This window comes from Equus caballus, chromosome 18 (assembly GCF_041296265.1).
Source record: "Equus caballus isolate H_3958 breed thoroughbred chromosome 18, TB-T2T, whole genome shotgun sequence".
NCBI classification, from domain to species: domain Eukaryota; kingdom Metazoa; phylum Chordata; class Mammalia; order Perissodactyla; family Equidae; genus Equus; species Equus caballus.
The window spans coordinates 54,592,456-54,602,645 of NC_091701.1; the positions used below are offsets into that span (position 1 = coordinate 54,592,456).

At 37.6% G+C, this 10,190-nt stretch overlaps 1 long non-coding RNA gene across 1 annotated transcript; it reads left to right on the plus strand.

Moving 5' to 3' along the window:
* The first annotated feature begins 2,904 nt into the window (after positions 1-2,904).
* On the plus strand, positions 2,905-6,363 carry LOC138918669 (uncharacterized). Its single transcript, XR_011428278.1, has 2 exons — positions 2,905-3,303; positions 3,793-6,363. It is a non-coding gene; the product is annotated as an uncharacterized lncRNA (long non-coding RNA).
* The last annotated feature ends 3,827 nt before the right edge of the window (positions 6,364-10,190 follow it).

Here is a 10,190-nt window from a genome sequence, read left to right on the forward strand (position 1 = left end):
AGGCCAAATTTATTTCTGTATACTTAGCTAAAAACTGAACATGAATTAAAGTACTAAGAAAGAACATGGAGAATGTTAGTCAGAATAGTGTTTATATTTCTCTATTGTAAAGAATAATCATTTGCAGACAAGGACACACCAATATCTTAATTATAAATATTAGTGAGTGAAAATATTAGTTGATCGTGACATATTTTATGATTTCATGATGTAAAATTCAAATGTACTATTATTAAATGACAAATATTGACCCATAAAATATAATTCAGGTCTAAAGAACAATTCATCAAAACTAGAAGCAGATTTTTAAATAAGATAGGAATTCATATTTGAAATATTTTTTTCTCCATTTATATGTATACCGAGATGGTAAGGTAAAATGCATCCTACTAGAAATAAAAAACACTACTACCAGGATGGCATTGAACATACTTTGAATTGTTAGGGCTTTGGTTTATTTTTCATATATTTAGTAGACTATTCATTTTCTGGCAAAACCAGCTTCTACTCCAAGATGTAAAAGAGAAAGCAAGAAAGTGATTGGGACTTATTTAAACAAGATAATTTCTATGTCTTAGCAAGTTTATAAACAGAGATATCAACGATTTAAAAAAAAGAGATTTTATGAGTCATAAGAAGGTGCTACTTTATGGAAAATGATAATAACAATGTAATTTATTGGGCTCCTACTCTCTGCCAGGCATGGTGTCAGATGCTTTATATTCATTAATTTTATCATCTAATCCTCAATATAACTCTTCAAGGTTGGCAAATTTCTCCAGAAAAACCGATGCTCAGGAAAATTAAACAATTGGATATAGCTTATAAATGCTACACAAAGTTTGATTAGCAGCACAGTGCTTACTCGCCTTGGAATTTTCCTTCCATCTGCATTTGCAGCTTCTCTTGAAGTCAAAATGAAGAGAACGCGTCCAGCAGCACGGCCCATTGCAAATGCCTCCTTACTTGTCTTCCTGGTTCCAATATTAGCAACCTTCAGTCCATTTAGCACACCGTAGTTGGAGAGAGATCTTTTAAACACGTGTTACACCCCTGCTTAAAACCCTTCAAAAGCTTCTCATAGCACTTCAGAAAACCCAAATTAATGAGCCCTATATGATCTGACCCCAGCCCCTCTCCAATACGATTAACCCCCACTGCCCTGTCCTGCTCTGCCTAGCCACACTGGCCTTCTGTGGGTCCTGAAAACAGCCAGGAATCCTTGAGCACTTTCTTACTGCTCATTCCTGGAAAGTTCTGGGCACTTCTCACTTTGCAGATTGTGGCTTAAATATCACCCCAGAGAGGCCCTCTCTGTTTGGCTATCACTGCCCCCTACTCATTTACTTCACAGTGTGCATCATAACTTGTGGTTGCATATTTATTTGCTTATAGTTGGTCTCTTGCACATTGTCACCTACACAAGGGCAGAGAGTACATTAGAACATGTGGCCTAACTTGATGGGGGACACTGAATGAATTCTTAAACTTTATTCTGGAAAACAACCCACAAAACAGACCCAGATGAAGCTGGACTTCACAGAATGGCTGTATGACTTAACAAACTAATTGCTGGGTAGTATATCTAGATGTTTTTACTCATTATATGTTTCATGATTAAAAACTCACTATTTTAAAAAGTTAGGGAACTGGGTGCCGAATGTCTTATGCTAACTTTCTCTTAGCCCTGTCTGTGCCCCAGGGGCCCAAAGCTGTGACAAAAAAGCGTTCTGCATAGAACATTTACACGCTTGATGTAGTACATGGCAGTTGCGAAGGCAGAAAGCCAGAGGTAATGAGCACTGTGAGAATTATGTGTGGATCTTCTCTGCAGCACTTCCCGACTGTAATTGAACTGTCCCCTCCTGATCCTTCAGGTGCTATCAGGATGATTTTCTGCAGACTTCAAGAAAATCCCTGAAGGGCCAAAGACACTTTCTTGGTGTTACAGTCCTTATTTCAAGTGAAGCTAAATGTTTGACTCCTAAGTATTTTAATAAGTTTCAAGAAAAAAGGAAATTCTGAGTTGAAACTCCTCTCCCCACCCCCAGCAAATACAAAACCTATAAGATTCACTTAAACAATAAGATCTGGAAGCTATGTCTCTGTTATAATCCACACTTGTCTCAGACATTCTAAGTCTATAGGCTTTTTTTTGGGGGGGGGGGGAGTGGATAGTAAATGGTTTCATTCTTTTGCAAGTGGTACCCCTAATACCAAGTATAGAGATCATTTCATGTTTGAGGCTTCGGCAAAGAGCCCAAGCACAAAATAAAGAGTGATAAAAATTCCTTCTCTCAGCTCTTGGAGTTGACTTAAGGAGAGTGAGGATAGCTACCATCTGCCCTCGCTTTGCATTTTGGAGATCTAGCTTTTCAGTCTGTCTGCAATTTGTCTACTCTCTACGTCTACCGAAAAACATTACCTTTCTAAAGATAAACCTCACTAGAATATCCATTTACGTGCAAAATTCACTTATAAGAATAGCGGCTGCCATTTTCTGAGTTTTTACCATGCACCAAGCACTCTACAATGACTTCATTCATCCTTTCAGTTACTTGTTATTTTCATATGTTTAGTTATTCTAAAGAAATAGTTTCCAACCTATGGATCTTAGTTCCTAGGAGCCCTTGGAGTTACTGTAAAAGCTGTGTGAATGGATTCTGAGTTTGTGTCTCCCACATCTATGTACTGCTACTTTCCAAATATATGTAGGTATTGTGATTGATTAAATACAAGTTAATTTAAAGTTAAATGAATCACTAACGTGGCAGTAGCTCGTCCTCACTAGGTGGCTTCCTAATCAGCAGATAGTAAAAGTTCAAGGACTTCCAGCAAGGGATCCTAATACTTAAGAAGGTTGAGAACTCTGTTTCAAATGATCACTTCGGGATTCTCCAAATAATCACTAGAGATATTCAAATCTTCACTTGAAGTTCTCAAAGATATGCACTCAAAATTAAACATTTCTCTCATGACATTGTCTTTGTCGAATATTCCCATCTTTGTCGGGCTCAACATTTTGGGTGAGAACCAAAGAAACACAGGAACTGTGACTTCATCAAAGCAAGGTTATATTTTTGGAGAGAAAAATGGGACTTCAATTCAGTATTGAAAGGTCGATTGGCAGAAGATATTTGATACGGCTTTCGGTTTTAATCATGATTTATGGCTTTGGGAGGACACCTGGTCGCCAAGTATTTAACCCTGAGTGTCCATTTCTTGCTCTTGTCAGACTGCCTCAACATCAAAAGGAGAAAATCTTCCTTCACTCCCACCCCTGCTGGATGCTGCCCAGGACGGGTAGGAACATAGCTTTCCTGTGCCAAGGTACAAGTAGAGCAGATGAACCTGCCGTGGAGACCCTGTAGAAGTGGCTCTCTGTGGACATGTGGATACCAGTGTCACGGGCTGCCAACTCTGGAAGCTCCCCTCCCTGGCTGGGCCCTCGTCGGGGCCTCTGAATCTAGGTTTGCACTCAGGCACGGAGAAAGAGACTGGTCCTCCCCTCCCGAGGGTCACTCTTCTCAGGGGTATCTCTCCGGGTTTGTGACAGCCCAGTCTGAGCCGAGTGGTGGAGTAAACACTCCTTATTCGAGTTAGCAGGCAATACAGGCTCTTCAGCTTATTATGCATTAGAGATTATAAAACGTACATTTTAATCCCACTCTCTGATATTATGACTAGACTAGATATGGATTTTTCTGTTTCACAATTTACAATTCTCCCTTTCTCTGGACCTCAGTGGTCATTTGATTTGTATCTGGTATATGTAAAGTTCTTTTTTTTCAGGAAGATTAGCCCTGAGCTAACTACTGCCAATCCTCCTCTTTTCCCTGAGGAAGACTGGCCCTGAGCTACCATCCATGCCCATCTTCCTCTACTTTATATGTGGAACACCTGCCACAGCATGGCTTGCCAAGTGGTGCCATGTCCGCATCTGGGATCTGAACCTGCGAACCCCGGGCCGCCAAGACGTGGAACCTGTGAACTTAACAACTGTGTGCGCCACCGGGCCTGCCCCTAAAGTGCTGTTCTTAATGTCAGTATGCCCACCTCTGGCAATACTTTTCTTCCAGGGTAACCAAGCTTGTTGGAATGTATATAAAAATAAGAGTAAATAGACTATAAAAGAGGGACCAAGGAATTTTCTCACGAATAAAATGGGTAAACTTTAGCCTGATTTATTTTTATTTCTTAGATGTCTTTTCAGTTTTCTTCTGGTTCCTTGGTTGTTGTATTCTGAGGAATGAAGCAATCAGATATATGAGATACAGTTAAAGCGTTACTATAATTTTGAAAGCATAGTTCTATTTCCTCAATTGTTGACACGATCAAGGAAATAATACAATTTTGTGCGTGTGTGAGTGAAGTCTAAAGGTCAGGAGGAACCAGCTTTCATTCCAATTAAGAGTTATTGGAGTAGAGTTTGTGGGGTAGAAGATGACAATTTCATCCATCTGTATTATCTAACACTGAAATGTAATTGAAATTGAGTTGATCTCATGGTAGGCTTTTGAGAAGCAAAACATTTGCTAATATTTCTATTCAGAAAAATAATACATATTATTTGCAATTGAATGGATTTTATAGCTGTTCGAACATAATAATTTCATATTTCTGGTCTTTATTCCTTACTTTAACATATAAGTAGCATGTATTCTACAATAAAATAATTTGACTTTTTGTTCACTATGAATATCTCTTCTATAATAAAATAGGCTGATACGTTTTTGCATTTTTACTCAACTTGAAAAACAAGTCTAAATCTTTAGAACTGATTTCTGTACCAAAACATTTTTTAATGAAAAGTTGTCAGTTGTAACGGTTAACAAGGATAAAATTGCAGGTGTCTTTATGTTCCAGCATATAAGCTTAGGTTGAGCATTCTTACTGTCATGTCACTGCTCTTCCCTGTAACCTTGATAGATCACCCCTATAAATATCTCTTGGGGTGAAAAGTAATTTAATCTGTGGATCTGTATATTACCTCCTCATGAACATCCTATCAATTGTGCCAGAGTGCTTTCATGATATGCACTGAACTGAAACCATCAAACCTATTTCACTGAGGATTGTTAGTTAGACCAGAATCTTTGGTCTCAACTCTGTCATTAAACTTTGCTAAAAGGTTGTTCACTTACGCACGGAAAAAAAGTAAAGTTCCTGATTTGGTTTCAAAAGACTCTCTGCATATAGGGCTGGGTGACTCCCGGGAACTGGAGCATTCGTTTGTTTTTATCTTGAGATTGACTCAATTAGAACCCAGAGTGCAGTTCCATACAATGGCATAACTCTTACCACTTCCCAAATGATCTTGGAGCTCCAAGTTATGAGGACACAGTCTACCCTCTATGCACCATCATAGTGGATAATGTTAAAATGGTTCCCACCTCACCACTTCTCTTCTTTTCTTTCTTCTAATTCATTTCCAGGACACTTAGTTGAAAAATTGTCTACTGCTCTCAGAAAATTTGGGTTCATTAGTTGGTCGTTTGAATAAGATATTGTGAAACATAAATATGGACAGTCCATTCAGGATAACATGAATAATAAAAAAGTTGATAATTTAAATAATTTTCATGATGCCTTTCTAGTAATTGGTTCTCAAGAGAGAGGGCTTCAGGCCTCGTTGGAAGAGCCTGTTAAATGGGGATTAGAGTATCTGCTCTATCTTGAGGGTTGTTAGGATAAAATGTTATGATAAAGGTGAAAGTGCTTTTCAAAGTTAAAACTATATACATGAGTACTCAGTCTCAGAGGACAACAAGTTGAATATATTTTTTCCAATTTTTCATGTATTTTTATGTATTATGTTGAGACATTATGGCCCAGAAAGTAATTATTTTATCGGATGGTATAAAGGGTGTGTATTTACGTTGCATTGGAATTATATAGGGGAGGATGAAGTAGTCTGGGTAGCTACTAAATCTTTGCTATGTCTCTATTAAGCGTTCTGTTTCTGTTTATGTAAGCTGTTGGTAATCATTTGTATAAGTGATGTTGTAAATTACTCTGTATAACTCCGGCAAATATTTATTTTAAATACGAAATAGTTCAATTTTCTGTGATGAAAAGACTAATTAATTCAACCACAAAAATATCACTTAATCTTTAGTGGAAAAACTGGCTAGCTGTAAGCCAAAACATTTGGTTTTATTGCATGAGTGTCCAACAGTAAATTTAGCTTTAATATAAATGGCAAAATTGTGGTAATAACGATACTAGCCTCATTCTTAAGCTCTCTGTGAATTTGTTGTCTCTCACTACCAGCAGAGGGAGCCCTGAGAATTAAATCGTGCCAAGATAGCTTTGTTAACTCTTGTGTGTGTACACATTTAGCTCATAATAAAGAAATAAAAATCATCACAGATTAATGGAAAGTCATAATTCTAGCATTAGGCTATAGATTAGCATTTGATTCCAGACTACCAATTATAATGAGCTTCAGTAGACTGGGAATGTCCATAGCCTGCCTCCACTCACCCTATCAAACCATCAGCTGCAAACTTCCACCATCTAACAAAGTTCTGTATTAACATCACAATTCACAATTTACTTCACAGGACATCAGAAAGGATGCACCCCTCAAAACATAATTTTGTCAAATACACTGCAATAGTATTAAGAATTGCTCTCATTGACTGTACTGCCTCCACATGAAAACTGGAAAACACACACATATATTATGTAATCAGTTTTTCTTCATTTAAACGTATTTCATTATCTAAATTTTATCATTTCTTTTAAAGCAAAATAGATTGAAGTGTTCTGAATGGAAAATAATGAAGTCCCAGCATGTACGATTCAGCAAAAATCTTATTTATAGTATCCCATTGGAAAAAAAAGTTTTCCAAATTTCAGGAAAATTAACCTGTTTATCAGAGAGCACATTATCATTGCTTTATTTCCCTTAATTAGATGTAACAGTGCAATGTGATTGCATATTTTATGCACTTGTGACTAAAGGCACTTATTGAAAGTTGAGAATGCAATAACAGCATTTTGATATTCCATAGCATCTCATTTTAATAATAGTACTCTAATATTGGCAATAACTGCTAACGAGATATAAAAAATACACCTTCCTTGGAACCAAGAAATTTACAATCTTTGTCTTCAAGGAGCTTATCTATTACCGTTGGGAATCCAATAGGGATTGATTCCCTTCTTCATGCTAAGGAATTCACCTCAGCAAACATTTATTGAGTGTCTATTACAAGCCAGACACTGTGCTCAGTATGGAGGCACAAATGTGAATATGACAGCGTGCCTGCTTGTAATCAAGAGGCTGAGGCTGACAAGCAAACCAAAGACTAGAAGGCAAGGTGGTACACACAGTCATAAAGGCAACACTCTGCTGGGCTTTAAGGTTACTGAAGGCAGGTAACATATCTAATCTTTGTAACCCCCAATAGTAAGCACAGTGTTTTGCATACAGTTAGTGCTCAATAAGTGAATTAATTAATTAACAATATGTGGAGTGTATTAGCAAGTATCTCCTTCATAAATAAGTTACTTTAATGTTTCCTACTACTTATTCCCATCACTCTGGTCCTCTTTTCTCTAGTTCTCACAACTTGTGGATAGCCATGCTTTCCTCTCATACAGCCTAGCAGTTGGGTCACATAATATTTGATGCTTGGTCATGTGCTAGTCCCTGGGCTTTTTATTTGCTATTCTCTATACTGTGATAGCTTGGAATACATGAGATGTCTGTAATAATAATAACCAAAAAAACACAACAAAGGCAGCAGCGATGAGCATTCTGCTAAGCACCATATATGCATTATCTCACTTGATCCTTAAAAGAGCGCTCATTATTCTATTTTCAGGAGAGAAATCTTATGCACAGGAAAATAACTTGCTTCGGGTCATAGGGCTGGTAAATAAATGGTGGTGCTCAGATTTGAATTCAGGACTCTCTGACATCAGACTTCCTGCTCTGAATGACTACAATACATTGTCTCTTTATATAGGTTGCTTAGAGGCAATTTGAATTTGTAGTGCAAATACTTTCTTGGAAGAGATGGTCTACTTCCTCCAAGAATATTATAAATAAATTGCTTTTAATGCCGTAAAATACATTTAAGCTTTTAAAATTATCTTATGAACACAGTACAATATTTAGGTTGTAGAGTACAAATGAATAAACAACTGATGATGCTTTCTAAGCAACGTGTTTCTTTTAAAACTGAAGAATTAAGGGTTCAATTTCTATAATAGGCAAAACACCTTAAAATGTATCTTCAGATGCTCAACAGACCCCAAAAGACTCCCCAGACCTGGACCACAGCGCAGTATGCTGTGGAATGCTTAGCAGCTTTGTTCTCCCAACCAGACTCATTAGCAGCACCAGGTGGTAATAACTATCCAACTGATTCCTACTAGTAAAAAAATCTGCCTGAGGTCACCATGGACTCTTTCCCCCATTCTCTGCCTCATCTCTGACCTGATACGCTTTTGGAAAATAATTATGCATGGCAGGAAGTTGCCATACAACAGAGAAGGATCATTGTGTTGTGGGATTATATAGGATCTCAGATCAAATACTTTTTATTGTGAGAAGAATAAATTGGAAAACATGGTTTCCACCAGCCTGACACAGGGAAATCTACTTCTTGCCTTTTTTTCTTTCCTGTTTATTTCATCATTAAAGACCCAATAAAGGAAATTGTTTACCAATTTGCGAGAATGCTAGCATCGGTATTGAGCATTCAGCATAATCACGTAGATCCCAGAAACAAAAACAGCTCCAGGGTCTGTCCAAGCTAACTGGGATAAAGGAATGGATATTTTAAAGTCGTCTCTTTTCACACATTATGTGTTGTTACTCATCAGGTAGAAATAGGAAGTAGTACATGAAGCAGTAAGTACTTTGTTAACCATGCTCTGCCTAGGAAGAATTTTCAATTAGCTAAATCTTGTTCCTGCTTCATTTTTATTAAAAAGAAGAGGATAACAAGGGGAAATAAATCTGAGGATATGTTTGTAAAAAGCAACTTCCTGTTACCTTCCAAAGAACATGTAGTCAGCCAAACTCCTGGACTTGGACTATCCAATATCGTAGACGCTCGCCGCGTGTGGCGGTGCAGCACTTGCAGTGTGACTAGTTCAAACTGAGACACGCTGAAGCCTAAAATACATACTAGACGTTGGAAACTGAATGTGGATTACAAAGAAGATGAAATAACTCAGTAACAATTTTTTATATTGATTACAGGTTGAAAACATAATGTTTTAGAAATGTTGAGTTCAATAAAACATATAATTAAAATTAATCTCACCTATTTTGTTATTTTTTAAGAATGTGGCTACTAGAAGTTTTAAAGTTACATATATGACTTGTATTATGTTTCTATTGGACAGCACTGTCATTGGCTTTGGGACATCATTGCTCCCTGAGGACCAACTGACTGTGAATAATAGCAAGATCCTCAATTATGGAATTAAAACTTATTTCAAAATCCTTCTGAAAAGTATTTTAGAGATATATATTAAGAGACTTAAACGTTTCCAATCTCTTTTAAGCAAGAATTTACATTTCTAGCCCTATGACCCAGCAATTTCATTCTTACATATATTCCCAAGTGAAATGAAAGCATATGTCCACACAGAAACTTCTACAAGAATGTTTATAGCAGCATTATTCACACTAGCCAAAATGATGGAAACAACCCAATTGTTTATCAACTGGAGAATGGATAAACAAAATGTGGTATATCCATACAATGGAATATTATTCATCTGTAAAAAGGAATGAAGTATGGATACATGCTACAACATGGATAAACCTTGAAAACATTATGCTAAGTGAAAGAAGCCAGTTACAAAAAACCACATACTACATGACTCCATTCATATGAAATGTCTAGAACAGGGAAATCTATAGAGTCAGAAATTACAGTAGTGTTGCCTAGGGTTAGTGGAAAGTGGGTGTTGGGTGAAGGGTAGGAAGGTGCTAGCTAAAGAGTATGGGGTTTGGGGGCCGGCCTGGTGGTGCAGCGGTTAAGTTCGCACATTCTGCTTTGGTGGCCCGGGTTGCCAGTTCGGTTCCTGGGTGTGGACATGGCACTGCTTGGCAAGCCATACTGTGGTGGGCATCCCACATATAAGGTGGAGGAAGATGGGCACGGATGTTAGCTCAGGCCCAGTCTTTCTCAGCAAAAAGGGGAGGATTGGTGGCAGAT